Genomic DNA, 18,203 nt, shown 5'->3' with positions numbered 1-18,203 from the left:
TATACAAAGACTAAGATCTGACAGTTCTTGTTTTATACAAGCCAATTAATTCCCTGTACATGTAAAATATAAATAAAGCAAATAATGTTTTGATTCAACACTTTTTAAAGGAAATGGACCATTTGAAACCTTAGAAACTAAATAAATCAGATTCCCTGATGTCTGGTCAAGCACTGTAACCTGGAAACTAATTTTAGAGACACCAAAGGAGAAGACATTTTATATTAAAGTATTGAGAGTGGTTTAGAAAACAATTTTGGTTGTAAAGCAAAGTGATACCTTTATAGTATAGATCTGGATATTCCCAGAAAAGAGAAAAAAAAAAAAAAATAAAAAATTCCTACTGAGGTTAGGTCATCTGGGGCTTGGATAAACAAGAATATAGTGGCTGCCCTTTAGATATGCCCAGTGTTCAAACTTGGGTAGCATCTGAATGGGGAATATAAAGAAATTTTTACAGCCACAGTTGTGGAGGAGAATTCAGTTTTCACATTCCCACTGCAGTTTATGATGGCTGGTGGCAGTTCTACATACTCAGGACTAATATTTGTCAGTAGGGATATACAGGTAAAGATGCTTTAAGCCAAGCACTCACATTAATGAGGGTCCTTCCACCATCTGGCATATTCACTCCTTTCCCTTTGTCATAAGCATTTTCTACCATCTTGAACTTCCAGGTGGAAATCTATTGTGTGGGAGGAAGGAAGAACAGGAGATGCTTATTTATTAAATTATGGGAACATACAACTTTTTTCTTTTTTTTTTTTTTTTTTTTTTAATTCCGACTGAGGTGCTGGCATCAAACCCATAGGTGATCTACTGTACATCAGCAGAAAAAGACCGGCAGTCAAATGCAGATTTGAGAGTCCTGATTTGCCACAGTACAAAACTGTCAGAAAAAAAGCCCTCAAATAAGAAGTAGTAGGTAAAAATGAGCAAATTATGCATACCAAAATGGCAGATGTGGATCTGACATGTCTTTCTACTTAAGGAAATTAAGAATTAATAATTATTGTAAACCCACAGAACTCCCGGTTCTGTGGCACTATGAAATGTCACTGTTTCTTACAAGCTCCTTCATTCATGAAGCAACAGTATTTGTTAATTATTATTTGCCATAATACAAGTGAGTAAAATCAGAGATGTAAAGGTTTCTAGTTTTTCATGTACATTAACTACCATTTTATATTTCACCCCTTCCTCCCGAGGTACACAATAGAAAGCAAAGACCTTTCTGACCACCCCAGACTTGGATCTCTCTTCTCAGAAAATAAACTGTGATTCAGCAGCAGCGTGGGTTACGGGTAGGTACTTGGGTTTTTTTTTTTCTTCATTAAAAACTTCAGCTGCATTAACAAATCAAACTTGAATGCATTGTTTTTATTGTAAGAAAAGACCATATCTAGACTTATGGATTTGGCCTGAAGTGTTTTTGTTTATACAGGTACAAGCAGTCTAGTAGAATGGTAGGTTCTGAGTCTTATTCATACCTGTATGAAGTCTTCTCCCTCAGAAAATATTCACCAAATAAAAAAAAAAATTTTTTTTTTTTTTGTGTGTGTTTAATAAGAAAGAACATCTGCCTACGTGGTAAATAACCCTTCCAACAGAAAGTAGTGTGTCCAAATCAGACCCTTTCCAGCTGACATTTGATAGCTGCAGTTAGTCTCTTCCAACAAAAGATGGCAGTGCTCTGTTTTCTTCAAAACTAATGTCCAGTCACTGAAATTTAAAGCTCCGAAAACACTTTCCTTGTCTTTGCCTAGAATCTGCACGTTGAGCTCAGTGGTTTTTTACTGATTAGCTAACGAGTTGGCCGTACATATTAAAAAAAAATTAAAAAATACATGTATGTTTCCACAGGAAGTTCCAACTGGAAAAAAACAAAGTGCCAATAATTCACAAAATACCCTTGCAAATGCAGCAGTGTTAAAACCCTCTTTGAGTCCAATTTAGAATTAATCATTATTTTATGGAAGCAGTTTTTCAGCAAATACGAAATTAAAGGAAAATTGTTTCCAAGATTTTCTCAGGTCTAACATTTTGTATGCAATGTACATTAATCTTTTAGATACTAATTCAAATGCTGATTGACCAAAGTATGCATTTTCTTTGAAAGTTTCTGCTTACATTATGCCTGTATCTAAAAGCAGAGATATTTGCATAAATCTGAACTTTTCCAATGCCTTATATCAAATTAGATAACTCTGTACTTTAGGGCTTTGCTACATGTAGGTATGAGTAATAATCCCATGACTATCATAAATTAAAAATTAGGAAGACAGTAAGAAATAGAATTTATTTAGTGTAAAATACAATATAGTCCCCACAGGAGAACTATGAAATAAATTAGGATTAGGTCTGTGATGGAGATTAGAATTTCTATCTGTTACCATGAGTAAAATGTAAAAAACAAAAAAAAAGCCAAATGTAAACCAGTAATAAACATTGTAATGCTAATATGAAAATGTCACAAAGCAATTTAGATAACACTAAAGAAAAAACAAACCTAGGCATAATGTAAAAAATCCACAAAATGCAATTTTGGTCACCTTATCCTAATACAATCTGAAGTGTCCAATATATAATGACACCTAAAAATTCCCAAATTATCCAGAATGCTTTATGTTAAGTAGACCAAAAGAGGTTCAGGTGGGTTTGGATCCAGGGTACAATTTACTTTTATTTTGGAGGAATTTGTTTCCTGTCATTTTTTTTGTGGGTCACTGGTGGAGAAATCTCAGAAGCTGGTATTTTTTCCAGGTATACTTTCAGCCTTATTTCTGGCTGTTTTCTAAAACAACTGTCATGTTGTGCTTGGAGAACACCTTTCCCACTCTTTTCAGTCCTTTCCATACTTCCCTGAAAAACAAAGAATTCAAACAAAGTTCTGGAAGTTTATGCCAATGACATTATAATAATTCAAACAATGAAACAGTGCCCTTTCACAACAACAATACTGACCTTTTTATTAGCAGAGTAGCCCCCAGTTCTGATATGTAGCTCACTAGGTCAGTCTTAGCAGCAAATAGGACAATGATGCATTGATAAACACTCATCATTATCCACATTTTGTAGAAAGGGAACACTGTTTTTACAGGGTCTAGGCACATTTGCACAGCAAGAAATCACCTTACCTCATTAAAAATAAATTATTGCTTCATTTATCTGTTCAGAAAGAGGGCTTTTAATGAGATTCACCTTAAATTACTGTTGGGAGAGAAGCAGTATATTAGACAGTACACATGTATTTCAGTCATACGTTCAATGTAGTAAATAAAAAAGATGCTTCAGCCAAACAAAACAAACACATACTACACTAAAATTTCAGATTTAAAAATCACTATCTTGTGGCTTTTATTCCCCGTTGTGCATATAAACCTTGTTTATTAGAACCAGTCTTGAGAATTCCTCCAAACGCATACACTTAGTTAAATTTTACATATTTACCTTTGGGTTTTTTGCCTTGTCTTACGCTCTACAGTGAAGTGTGCAACTGCTTTACTCCCCTTCCTGCCTCCCAGCTCTTTGCCCTCACCGTGCTCTGTCTGCACTACTGGAGGGCTGTCTCTGAACACTCCCATCACGCGTTCACTGGAGTGGGAAAACAAAAGGTGAGTACTGAAGGGCCACTGCAGGAAACAGTCTTTCCAAAGCATTGAAATTTCTGCCCCCTCCCTGCTCATGGAGAACTCTGCTGACTCCTGTCACAACCCCAACTGGTGGACCTTCCCCAAAGGTAACCAAATAGGGGCTCAACTCAGGAAATTCATGTAATTGCATTATATTTCAGGTACTGGAAACATTCATTTTACTGCCAGAGTTCTTCTGGAAGAAAAAACAAAGTAATACAGAGTAACAGAACAGAGGGGGAGACAGACTGAATCAAGATTAATGCAAAAGTTTAACAAAAAATTAATTCTGTCTAGGCAGTAAATGGCAGTAAACTGAAATACAAACTTCCCCAGAATGACTTAAAAATGCATCAGGTTCTTTACTGGAGAGACACAATTTTTTGTGCTGCACAACTGTTTATGACGCTGCAACAGCAAGTAAAGTGGTAGGCCAATTCAATAAGATTTGTGGCTTCTCTAAAGTTGACATTCTTTCACAATTGGTATCACAACAGACAATGAATTAAAAAAAGTCGGAGTCTCCCACAGGTCATTTAACATTCTAATTGAGGTGTGCTGAAATGAAGAACTATGTTAAATTTTCATTCATAAAGAGGGTACTTTTAGCACAATATGCAGATCATTAAGATATTTCAGGTAAAAGATGTTCCATTTTTGTACTTTCCACAAATACTAAATTTTGTAAAAACCTTGGAGACTTTTCAGAATATCTGATTATCATTTAAGTAACCTCACTGTATTTCTAAAAATACTGTAATTGTGTTCCTTAAGATCTCACCAAAATCCATATGCTAAAAGGCCAAGCACAATAAAATGAAAGAGAAAGCAGATTTCAGAGTATAGTATCACTGTTGTGTGGCCAAATTCCCTAAAAACGATTATGTGTTCTTATATTCAAATTCAGTCATCTGTTATGGTTTTGTTTTCAGAACCTACTGTAGTTAAGAAAGTATCATCTTGAATAAGTAAGTGATAGAAGCTCTGGTTTGGGCAGTCTGAAGATCAGTGCTACTTGTCACAAGATTCATGACTCTGTTAATGAAAAATTACTTACTTGAAACATGAGCTATGCCTTCTTTTATGCTGACATGTAACAAAGATCTGGGCAGAATGAGGAAAAAAAAGTAATTATTCTAAGAAATAGATCAGTAGTATGATATGCTGGAGGGAAGGAATGCTGGAGGGAAGGAATGCCATCCAGAGGGACCTTGACACACTTGTGAGGTGGGCTGATGCCAACCTCATGAAGTTTAACCATGCCAAGTGCAAGGTCCTACACCTGAGTTGGAGCAATCCCAGGCACAGCTACAGGTTGGGCAGAGAAGAGATTCAGAGCAGCCCTGTGGAGAAGGACTTGGGGGTGCTGGTCGATGAGAAAATTAACATGAGCCGGCTTCAGTGTGCGCTTGCAGCCCAGAAAGCCAACCGTATCCTGGGCTGCATCAAAAGGAGCGTGACCAGCAGGTTAAAGGAGGTGATCCTGCCCCTCTACTCTGCTCTTGTGAGACCTCACCTGGAGTATTGTGTGCAGTTCTGGTGTCCTCAACATAAAAAGGACATGGAACTGTTGGAACAAGTGCAGAGGAGGGCCACGAGGATGATCAGGGGACTGGAGCACCTCCCGTATGAAGACAGGCTGAGAAAGTTGGGGCTGTTCAGCCTGGAGAAGAGAAGGCTGCGTGGAGACCTCATAGCAGCCTTCCAGTATCTGAAGGGGGCCTATAGGGATGCTGGAGAGGGACTCTTCATTAGGGACTGTAGTGATAGGACAAGGGGTAACGGGTTAAAACTTAAACAGGGGAAGTTTAGGTTGGATATAAGAAGGAAATTCTTTCCTGTTAGGGTGGTGAGGCACTGGAATGGGTTGCCCAGGGAAGTTGTGAATGCTCCATCCCTGGCAGTGTTCAAGGTGAGGTTGGACAAACCTTGGGTGACATGGTTTAGTGTGGGGTGCCCCTGCCCATGGCAGGGGGGTTGGAACTAGGTGATGTTAAGGTCCTTTCCAACACTAACGATTCTATGATCTTCCAGTAGTGCTCCTCTCTGAGAAAGGCCTATAATAACAATTTCTTAAATCATCAGAGAAAAACTCACTTCAGCTCTTCTCCCATCTAGTGCCACTCCTTAAATTCAGGACTGCAGGGCACTGCAAGGGCAGTGCCTTTTTATATTTGACTTGGCAAGCAGCTCCCCCTCTTCCTCCCACCATGTGTTTTGGTTTGAATGCAACATTTTCTTGTATCGTTAGGAAAGAGCTCTGCACATAGTCTGCCCTGCTCTGATGCTTCCTGACCCTACCACTAGAATCAGCTTCTAGATGTTTTCCTTTTCCCTGTCTCCTAGCCATGTTGAATTTAACCTTTACACATATAATTTAGGCATTTAGGGCACAATTGGGTAAAGGGTTTACCTGTCTAGGGGACAAATGAGAATTCAGATGCCTAAGTCCGAACCCACAGCTACGTGCTGACATCAGCTCCTGGCAAGTGCTTAAACTCATAAGGATCAAAGATCACGAGATGCCCATTGTATTGGGACTTACAGCTAACCTGAAAGGAGACAAACTTTGACCCTACCATGTATTCCTATGTTTGTATTTTGCATTATAGAGTCATTGGACAAAATATGAAATCAAGGATAAAAATCTAAGATTCCCATTGTCAAGAAAATCTCCTGACCACTATTATATCAATAAATAAATTAGTAAACCCCATTGCCAGTATTTAGCAAATGAAAGTTATAGGCACTTGACTCTGCCTGAATTTGTAGGTTTTGGACCATGTGAAAACATCAAAAGTCTAATATGAGAGAGGAGAAAAAAAGAAATTAAGAAAAAATTGTAATTTGGTTTGTTGCAAAATTAAACATTCTGATAATTTTCTAATAAAATATTTGGCAATTCTGTATTTCTGTGTAGGAATGGAAAAAAGAAATGTTAGAAAATGTCTGAAGCAAAACATGTTCCTTGTCCCTTCAACTTGCCTGATGAAACCAAAGTTTTCCTTGGTTTGGCTAAAAATTAAAATCAGCACTGTTTAATTTAAAACTTATTAATATTGTATTAAAACCTTTTTGACTGCAAAGTTCTTAACTACTCAAAACTGTTCATACAGAAAGGATAATTCAGTATTCTTTCAAGTTTAGATTAATTGAGCTAAGAGATTCTTTGGTAATACTATTTTAAATGTTTCTGCATTTAGTTCTAACAGTATGGATTTTAACATTCTTGGACACAAATCAGGAACTCTCACTTTTATTAATAATATAATACCATTTAAAAATAGTATGAAAAAACAAATATAGTCTTCTTCCATCTGATTTTTTTAATTAATGGTAATAAATGTAATATATAAATACAGTATTTAAAGTATGCAAAAGAAGTTTTGTTTTAATTTCTCGTATTCACAGGACAATTATTAGGAGTCAATCTCCATTTCCACTAAATGCAGTTTCAATGTGGTAAATTCATCACTTTTTCTTATAAAATTAGGCAACCTTAAGAGCTTGGGAGACAAAGTCAAAAATGACTTGATTCTGATTTCTCTCAGATTAAAGAGAACTATGACTTTAATTCTCACATTTTCTCAAGATGTACATCATCATAATTAAAAAGCAATAGTATTTCATGACCTTATACTTTTCAAAGGTTTTAAAATCTGTTTTCTTATATTTAGTTTTATGTTGTGACTTCTCTTATACCCCTAAATTTAAAGTCTTGCATTCTATAATCTCAATAGAAAACCTTGAGAGAAAGGAAAGATGAAACATCTTGTTCATACTTTGGGATTTCACAAAATTATTCCTGTAGTTTTGAAGCAATTTGACAGATGGTGACTTTCAAGCTCTGTGAATGCAAAGGAGGCACTGGAAAGCAAACTAGCTATCAAGTGCTCTGTTAGTTGTTTTCTCTGCTCTGACAGGATCATTTCCCCTAACATGCTGGCTATAAACTCAGCTTTTTCCTAGCAAGAAAAATCAGGTTTTATTGTTCCAGCATAGCCTTAAAATGAATGACATGCTACATGGACTGTCTCCTACCCAACCTGTCCTTTAGGAGCCTAATTAGTGTAAGGAACTTTATCTGAAAACACTGTATTGCTAATACAGCCTTTTTTAAATGATGTCATCTCATGTATGTTTTCTTTTATTGTTATTATTTTAATAACCTCCTGCCAACAAATTCTAGCCAATAAAATATTCCGTAACTCCTGTGCAAACAGCTACACTTGTACCATGTCAAATCTGGTCCTCCCTTCTCGTACATCCGTTTGTCTATTCTAAAATTTTAGTGCTGTCTGCCTTTTAATTCTCTTTGTAGATGTTCTTTAGTTTGATAGTTTGCTTATTTGCTGACAATATTGTTTGGTATAGTAGAACGTATCTCTCAGTGGGGAGTGAGGGAGAGGAACCAAAATAAAACAAAACCCCAAATTCAAACCCAGACCGGACTAGAAACCTGTAATGAACTTTCTTACCTCAGGTTCTCTGATATAGATATAAATGATAGATAAGTAGTGATGATGTTGACTGTGCAAGTTCTTTCAGATATTAACATGTAAGGATGAAATCATGCTAAACATTCTATCTTATATTAATGATAATTGGGGGGGGGGGGAAGGAGTGTCCTTGTTCCTCTGACTGTGTGACTTGACACAATCTTTTTCTCCTATTTCTTACACTTCCCCCATCTTATGGAAAACACATTGTGTAATTTTTCTACACTGCCTTTTCATTTAACTGGCATCTGTTTCTAATTTCAGTGGTTGGGATTATAAATTACTAAAAAAAACTTAGATCTGTGAATTTTTTATGGTGAAAAAGCAAACCTGGCGCAGACACTGAAACACAACTCTAAGTGTAGCAATGACCATTCTTTTCTAACTGGTCCACCTGATTTTTAAAAGGCATATTGTGTTTTGGGGTTTTTTACATTCTCTTTTAAATTTAAAGTACACATTTTTGAAGAAGCATAGTCTAATTTGTTTCAATCCGTGTTAAGATGCTTCTTTATATAGGGATAGGTAATTAATAAAATTTAGAAGAAGTACTTTAGTTGATGATATATGACAAAAAATGGGAATTTAATCTTTGAACAGTTCAGGTAAAGTAGAACTCATTTTCAATATCTCATTGTTTTGTGTCATGTTTTTTTCTGAACATAGAATAAACAATATTTTATTTCTGTTTTCCAAGTTACTTTATGTGTTAATCTATGATAGCAGTTTAGATAAGAATAAAAAGATAGAGTGAAAACAGAGACTTAACCCATTAGTCATCTTAATTGCACTAACACTAAACTACTTCTTTATGGCTAAGAGGGGATGGCTTTAACCCGACAAAGGAGAGATTTAGATTTGACATTAGGAAGAAATTCTTCCCTGTGAGGGTGGTGAGGCGGTGGCACAGGTTTCCCAGAGAAGCTGTATCTGCCACATCCCTGGCAGTGTTCAAGGCCAGGTTGGATGGGGCTTGGAGCAACCTGGTCTAGTGGAAGGTGTCCCTGCCCATGGCAGGGGTGTGGAACTGGATGAGCTTTAAGGTCCCTTCCAACCCAAACCAGTCTGGGATTCTATGATTCTATGCTAAATCTGAATCTAAATCATGTATGAAAGTTGTCAATTTCATATTTGGCATCTGTGTCATTTTGGTGAAGCAAATTTTCATTACAATTAGTTTGTGGAGAAGAAAAAAGCTTAATTACTTTTATGGTGTTCAGAAATTGAAAGACCTCTCTCTGAAGTCCTGAAAAATTGGCCAGGGCTATCTAGCTGCTGATTTGGGCAATGTAAAGTCATCCATGTGCAGCATCTTCCATGGGAGTATTTGCTGTCTTAAAGGAAGAATAGCAAAGCAGATACCATGTATGATTAGCACCAAACAAGTATTTCTAATTCAGGTGTTTATTTAATCATATGACAAAAAGAATTATTATATTTGTTATTCTTGGTAAAATTCAAATGGCTTTCTTAAAGTTTGACTATGTCCATTCCCTATAATAGGTCTTTTAGCCAACAGTGATGATACAGAAAATTCAAACCTGGAGAGAAAACTGGGCAATTTTATTTTTTTTTCCTGTGACATGAATGAAAGAAGAGGCATAAAACTTGCATGCATTTAAGGACAAGGAGTTAAATTTCTTGTTCCTTAACATATATGTGTCATCTTGGACAGTTAAAGTCACCTTTAAGAAAATCAGGCCTAATATTTTTAGTGAGGTTTCAATTTTATAATTATGTCCTTAGCGATGTCCTATGAATGCTCTGGAAATCAAAAGCAACAGACTGATCTGGATCTGCTTTTGTATCTTTTCCATAGGCTTCCCATGTCTAACAAACTTCAGACAAACCCTTCTATCTTGTTCAGAGCTTTCTATCTGAAGATGACAAAAATGGAATTTTGACATAGAATCATAAAATAATTAGGGTCCTTAAGATAGTCAAGTTCCAACCCCCCTGCCATGGGTAGGGACACCACACACTAAACCATGTCACCCAAGACTCTGTACCTGGTTTTGTTTTCTTTTTTGCAGTGCCATGCTGGGAATGTTTTGTATGGCAATTACAGATCTGTCTCCTGGTGATCAGTCTGCAATGGTAAGACACATTTTCGTGTATTTCAAAGCCAATAACATGAAAGAATGGGTTAAAGGTTTCTTTGCCTCCCTCACCATCCCCGAGTCCAAGAAAAAATATCCAGGAGATAACCAGTGCGTAAACACGGTGTTACTCAGTTTCATAATTCTACTTTCCAGCATTTTTCTAGTTCTCTCCCTTCTATCTTGTCATTACTTATCTGCGCATACACCAAAATGCTGAAAAGAGTCCTTTCTATACAGATTTTCTTTCTGCCTTTAAGTATTATGCTTGCTCACATCTGCAGTGGTGACGTGGTCAACCAATATAATTATAGATTCTTGATGGGAGAAACTCCTTTTCATGATCAAAATATGGATGTCAGTAATAGGATCTTTGTTTATGTCAAGACGTTCTCTGATTCATCATCAAACTTATCACTTAAAGGAAAAGAAATATCTTTTTATAATTCATAATAATTTATTTTCAAACCAGAAAACCTGAAGACTGGGTGAAAATGAAAACTGTCTCGCTCTGAACTTTCTTCACTGTCTTGTTCCACAGCAGTAATGAATGACACTGAATCATACTTCTGGCATGCTGCTAGGATAAGGTGGTATTATTGAATAACATGCTCCATGAACAGCTGAAGTAAGTTCATATACTTGATTTCACAGAAATATAGGAAAAAAGCAGAGATCCAGTACCTCACACGGAAATGCATGTTCCTGTTGAAAAGATAGGTCTAGAGCCCACAATATCAATTGTATCTTTCGAGAGGGCAAGATTGCCGCTTTCATTCTTCTGTATGAGACTAAAATGTACTAGAGCTCTCTGATTTTCTTGAGCATAATTCACTGCAGCGTATACATAAAATATAAGTTGTTAATATATGATTAATACATTTTTTTATTAATGGTTGCTATTAGAGGTTGATACCAATCAAAAAGCCAGTGGTAACATCTTGTTGGCCAGTAACTTTTAGTGATACTAGAGGTAACTGTGTCTATAAAACAGAGCCTTCCTAGAAGATCTATTAATCATTAGGCCATAAATTCTGTGTGTGCCAATAAATGTACATTTATGAACTGCTGTGGGGCTCGGTCCCTTTCTCCTGTAGGAGAGCAAAATAAAATCCTGTAAGGCAATAAAAGAGTATAATTGAAACTTTTTCCAAAAGGGCTTCTACCACTGTAAAATAGATTGCAAAGTCACTTATTGACAAATCTGAAAACTTGTCAGTGTTTAGTCACATCATTTCAAGGTCTTACACACAGAATATAGTATCAACAGTTGAGGTCAACAGCATTGCAGAAATGCTGCAAGAAATCCCATGTGCCTTTAGTAAACTGTTCTGAAGTAATCTCGATGGAATAGAATATTACTTTGCTGGGCCAACTCAAGAACAACTCTCTTTGATCACAAGTGAACTTTGCATATTTTTGGAAGAGAAAATTTAATTTACTGTATTAGGCAGATAGATAAAAATCCCTGAAAGATGACAGTTGGCTTGCATATATTAAGAATCACTCTGGTTTTGATTTGCCATTATCCTTTTTTTCTGATGTAATGCTCATCCTATCAGTTTCTGGAAAGAACTGGACTTGTCTTACAAGTTTGTGGCCAATCAATAATCCTCTACACTGGGAGAAGATTCACAGCATAGGGGTGATGGGTAATATGCTCATAAAACTCAGGGAAGAATAGAGAGAGAGACTGCCCATAGCTGTACAAAGGAAACTGAGTTTAGCTGAACATAAAAGGGACCAGAGGGTGGCTGTAGATCAGCTGAGTGGATGACCTGGTTGTGAAAATGTTTCTGCCTAAGTAAGTTCATCAATTGAGTATGAATGTCTTCCCGAGCTAGGCAGACAAAAATGAGGGGAGTGGTTATATGGCTCCAATAATAGAGTATAAAAGCTGGAAAAACAACAGCATCAACTCTGAAGAAAGCAATAGGCTTGAGCTAGTTTCAAGCCATGTGTACCTTCCTGGCAACTGGGGATGCCCATAATCTTGACAGTGAGCATATTATAAAGACAGTAATAAAACCCACACTTGTACTGTGGTTACTGTATAGTGCAATTCCTGTATTCTGTGAAGTGCCATTTGCACATGTGTTGTGATTTTAGTACCTTGTGGTATCACTCTGCTGAATCAAAATCCTACATAATATCAAGTATTTACAAATGAATAAATCTGGTATTAAACATTAAACACTCCATGTGTGAAATATCTATAAGAACCTGGTTAGAGAGAATTAGAGTCTGACAGAATTAAAATGGTCATTCAGCTCTTTGACAGTAAGACTCAGAGTGTCACTGAAGAAGAAGGGGTTTACTTCAACTTGATTAATTCCACAGAGAACTCTCCTCCTTTTTGGTCAGGTGCTACCATACAGATCTCTGTTTAGCTGGAATTAGCCTTCAAGTTGTGTGCAGAAGCCAGGTAGACCATTCTAAGTGCCACATGAATCACAGCCCTTCATCTGACCGCAACATTTTTAGGCATACTATTAAAAAATGTCAGATTTGGAAACCTTTCATTTGACATTTATCTGAAAAACCATAATGTAACTGTATATAAATGTCAAATGAGAATAAAGCTGTATTTTTATCTGTATAAATATCAAATATAAAATGGTTGTTTCCTCTGATATTTAGGGTTCTAAAAGGGTAAAGGTCAAGTGAAGTGCCTCCCTTGACAAAAGTTAATGGACATGATGAACTGGGATACTGAAGAATTCTAAAGCAATAACTCACACCTGTACTCTGGGGTTTGTTCTTCTGAGCAGGTCAAGTTAGTGACTTTGTAACAGGATCCTTCTGGGGCAACTGTACCCTTAACTGGCACACCACCAAATCCCTATCTTCTTCCCAAAATGCTGCTTCTACGTTACATGATTTGGAGAAGGAAGATGAACTCAGGTATTCCACTTTCCAGGTGAGCACTCAAGTCACTAAACTGTTAGTTAATTTATATGATATCTCATTTTCACACTTGCTGATATAGAACTACAAAACATAATTTAAAATTAAGTATATTTAAATAGGGACTGTGGAGATATAAATGAAAATGTCCAGACTCTGTATGCCCCTCAGACTAAGAACCTTAAAATCTATGACTTGTGAAACCCATCTGCTTTTTCTCAGGTATCAGCAGAACAGAATTACTACCTAAGTAAATTTTTGGTTAGCCACCCCTTATGTAAGAATATTGACTGCATTATGAGTAGTATAAAATTGCTACATTGATAACTATAAGGATCTCAAGAAAAAACAACCTGAAAACTTGTTCTTCGATATCTGAATAGGTTCAAAAGTCAGTTTGTCCATGAGTAACACCAAACAGCACTAGATCTCTCAGCCTGGGAACCAGCACATCAGTAAACAGGTCAGCAAACCAAGCAAACTCTTTCTCTAAAGCATAAAAGGACTCTTAATTTAGAACTCTTAGTTAAGAAGTCTTAATTTGTAAGGACGCACAACATAAATGCTTCCTATCCATAGCCATAACTAAAATGCTAATTAGAAAACAAATCAAAAGGATCCCTGTACAGAAACGCATACTGTGCAGTATTCCCATGTAAGATACTAAATACATTGGTGGAATGCCTAGCACTATTATAAATCTGGAAGTGTTGAGTTTTACAATTCCAAGTACTAATTCTCTTATATACTGTAAGTGCAGACTGTAAAATTTAAACATGATAAGAAATGCTATTTTACAACACCTGTTTCAAAGACATTAACAGACTGTTATAATTATGGTCTTAAAAGAAAGCAGAGTTTAGTAAAAGGACTGCTGTATCATCTCATTTCCACTGGGGGTAGGGGAAGAATTTGTTATAATTAATTCCAGTAAAAAAAAAACCAACATGTAAATTTTCAGGGGGGCACATCTCTCCTGTGTAGCAGTCACTTCACCTATCTATTTCAATATCCTCAAAGAATGCTCTGAATGTGAGAAGTCCTCCATAAGCAGTTCCTTAGGAGATTTAGGGCTGGGAACAGCCACCTCAAGCCATTCCTTTATGTCCTATTTTCTTTGCCATTCACTCATTAGAAGCAGGATTACTTCTATACTGCTGGGACTTCATTGTCTGGACAGCCAGGCTACCACCTTTGGAGTCTACAACATATCTCTGGGTCTCTTGAGCATCCTGAGCTGCAGCAGGGCTCTATGTGTGCAAGGCAGTTGGCTTCTGAGAATCCCTACTCCTGTCCCCAGGAAAACCTGGGCATACCGGAAACAAGGGATTCCACTAAGTGACAGAGAATCTAAAATTTGATTTTTTAATGCTGCCTAGAGATACCCAAATCTTACTGTGATATCTCCTCTTAATGCTTTACATAAAAGAATTGTTTTTTTCTTAATTTCACTGAAATTCTATCCCTGCACAAGCAAGGGAGTTTAGATTGGATTCATATAGTCAGTGAATATCTCATGTTACTCTTTTCAAGAGTAAGCAGTGAGTAAGGATGACATAGAAGGGCCTAGACATAGGCTGGAGTCTTTTCTTCCCCATAAGATGTACAGACAATTCAACTTTCTCTGTTTCACTCTGCAAACATAGGAAGATGTGTGAAATGAACAAAGTATGTGTATATAAGAGTGATGGGTAAAGCGTGTTGATGTTGAACCTGAAATGAAACTAAGGAAAGCATATGATGTGTGAAACATATGGCAATGCATATGTATGAAGTTTGGATCAGGATATGCATCACAAAATAGTAATAGGTTTTTATTCTGGGAGAAGAGAGTGATAAAGCAAAGGGGAATAAGAACCTCACACTAAAAACAAGAGAAGTTGGAATCGCCTTCCTCTTTGCTATTTGGCATTTCCTCTTGAAAGAAGCGGAGGAAGTATTTAAATATTTTATAACCTTCATTATTGGAACATCTCTTTATTACATTTTTGGAAACGTGTTCTATTTGAAATCAGTATGGATGTATAAATATTTTTAGGAGATGATTATTCTCTGTATGTAGGTGGAGAACATCGAATTAGTGGGATCTTGCTTTCGTGAGTAACACAGCAGCTGGCATATCCTTCCTTCCCCTGGCCAAGGGAAAACACCTCTTATCCTCAACTTTAAGCACCAAAATAAGAAATGGTTTTGGCTTCCCTCTTTCTATCTGCTTTTCCAGGTAATATTGAAATTTCATCTGCCATGTTTGCAATTCTTTTATGAGGTCAGTATGCAAGTATATAGAAAGCGAAAAACAATGGCATGGGGCTATCACAGACCTGTGGAAAACAGAGGTAGAAAAGATCTTTTAGACTATTTCCCTGCCTAAATGTCTGATTTGTCCTCAAAGACATTTAGTCATGGAGACTCAAAAATGTTTTCTCATCTTCTGCACCCTTTACATGTAAGCATCCAAGTTCACAAGCCTAACACAAGGACCAGTGCTTCCACCTAACATGTGAAGCACAGACCACACAATCATAATGATTAAGTACAAGTGCAACCTGTGCAATTCAATGCCCTGTGGTTCAGTGTCTGCTCTGTTTACCTCTCCCATGCACTGTCCTCCTGAATGCCTGTTTGGTTAGATAAAAAGAATCAGATCGGATGGAACAGCACTCAACTACTGCACTTGAAAGCACGGCCCAATGTCTAAGAAAACAGGGCAGAAACAACAATCTGTCAGGAAAGCATGAACTTTTTATTTCATTGTTACTCATGAATAACATAAGAAAAGGATAACTGTTTAACTCTCACCAGAAAAAATAAATTGTCACAATTCAGAAAAGTTTTAAGGCAGGATGAAAGTTAAAGTAGAATTTAATCAAACAATGAAAGGAATATCATTATCCCTTTATGTTTGGCAAACTCATTTTACTAGAAGGCCGTGACTACTGAAGCAAAGTATCCATGTTAAAACTGATCATGGTTAACACTGTAATGTATTTTCTAATTGCTCATGTTACCACCTGATTCAAAGCTTTTGGATTTTCTTCTAAAGGCTAATTCAAGATAATTCAAGCAAGTAGAGATAGCCATGAAATCCTCAAGGCAGCTGAATACTTCATTCTAAACGTACTGAATAGATTTATCTGTAACTTGACAGACTGGAAGCTCTATTGCTGCTGTCTTAGTAATTTGCCATCAAAGCTTTAACATTAAATATAAAAACAATTTACTTTAAATATGGATTTCATTAGAAAAGTGTAAAATAAAATTTTACTTTACTTGTCTAGTTTGTTTTTAGAAAGATATTGACCAGCTACATTCAGAAGGATGAATCAGCCTGTATGCTTTGGAGCTCTGATGCAGTTTTTGCTTTGGCTTCTTATACAGACTGGGACAATAGACACATTTTAAATCTAGAATAATGTTTGGAATTTTGAATTATGACATTCACTGCTCTTTGAATTACATGCTTGGATAGTAGCCATGGCACTGTGCGGTGAACCACTTTAATAGGTGCTTTAATAAGCACTTTGAAGAGTCTCTAACACTTGTGTCTGCCTATTCTCAGTTAACAAACAATAAAACTGAGGAATTCAGATTAAACATGAATCTTATGCCTTTCAATAACTTTTCCAATAACTTTGCTATAACTAATCTGGCTATTCCTACTGTCTCCTCTTTCCGTTATGTCTTCTCCTAGATAAAAACCAAACAGACAAAACCTACAACCCAGCTACGATACATAAACAAAACTACGTTGACTGAACTTTTTCCATTCGTTTGCACAATGCATCACGTTGCCAAGCCTTTTATTTGCAATTGTAATCTTAAGATGTCTGGAGGTAAGGAAGGTATCTTTATATTTGTACAGCTCCCAGCACATGAGGAATTAGAGACTGATTAAACCTTAATCTCATATAACTACTTTATCATTATCATCCACACTAAACAAACACATTTGCTTGTAAGCAGGCATGTTGAATGAGTAACGATGTTTAATAAATCCCTGCCTTTTCCTTCACTAGTAACAGGCATGTAAAAACAAAATGACACTGATATAAATCTGGAATGATCCTATTATTTTTAGTGGAGTTCAAACAGACTGATACAGATGTTAACTGAGAACAAAGTAGTCCAGAATCCACAGGGAAAACAATGGAATAAATGGGGTTTATATATGCACAATTATTTTGCCCAGGCTGCAAGACAGACCTGAGGCAATTCCCTAGAATGTGAAGCCCGCTGATAATCCTTTATCACAGTTTACTTCAATTTCAGAACAGTTATTTACTGCCTTTCTGCAGATGCACATGTTAATTAAGTTGCTTTTGATGAATATATTATTTAGAAACCCACCGTCCTAAAAAGGTCATGAACTGCAAAGTCTTAATTTCTTGCAATTTTGATTCTGAACTGTTTATTAGATTTGCCTACAAGGAAGAGCTGGCTGTTTGTGGGAGAAGTGTCACTTTCTGGTCATTTGAATCCAATTATGAAATATGTACATGCAGAACATTCCAAAATAGCATCGCTGTCGCTATGACTGCATGTCACTTTTGTCTCCATATCATTGGGTTTAGACGCATTATACAAAATGAATTGCATCAACCTTTTTTTCTTTTTCTATCCTTTTTTAAGACAGCCCAGGAATTTCCTGATAGAGTTGAGACAGAGCAATAAGTACAGATTTTCCTGAGTGTCCCACAGACACGTAAGTCATTTGGTTCATATGTGGGTGGTCTTTGACTTATTCAGTTAGCTCTGTTATAGACTCTCTAACACATCCAACCCAATTAGATAGATGCACAGTATGGTCTTTACAAAATATCATTCAGCCATGTATCCTCCAACAAGCAATTACAAGTCATCTTCAGGGCATTGATTTATCTCTCATTGCCCTACCAATTTAATGACCTTATGATTTATACTGATTATGGAAGTCTCTTCTTGGCAAGCAAAGTAATTATCTATCAATCTTAAATTCTTTAAGGGAAGAAAATGTTTATTTTCTGTCTGCATAATAAGTTTTATGTCATTTTTAATGTCATGACTCCCACATGCACTAAAGATATATG

At 36.5% G+C, this 18,203-nt stretch overlaps 1 long non-coding RNA gene across 1 annotated transcript; it reads left to right on the top strand.

Annotated features, from left to right (window-relative positions):
- The first annotated feature begins 848 nt into the window (after positions 1-848).
- On the top strand, positions 849-10,792 carry LOC130599621 (uncharacterized). The gene is made up of 3 exons (XR_008972274.1): positions 849-1,304; positions 3,525-3,739; positions 10,772-10,792. It is a non-coding gene; the product is annotated as an uncharacterized LOC130599621 (long non-coding RNA).
- Positions 10,793-18,203: the final 7,411 nt, after the last annotated feature.

The sequence above is a fragment of the Pezoporus wallicus genome, unplaced genomic scaffold, assembly GCF_028554395.1.
Source record: "Pezoporus wallicus isolate ANWC-B61680 ecotype Strahan unplaced genomic scaffold, APGP_CSIRO_Pwel_v1 contig_232, whole genome shotgun sequence".
In the NCBI taxonomy this organism is placed as follows: domain Eukaryota; kingdom Metazoa; phylum Chordata; class Aves; order Psittaciformes; family Psittacidae; genus Pezoporus; species Pezoporus wallicus.
The sequence above is the reverse complement of the archived record's forward strand: the minus strand, read 5'-3'. Positions and strand labels throughout refer to the sequence as shown.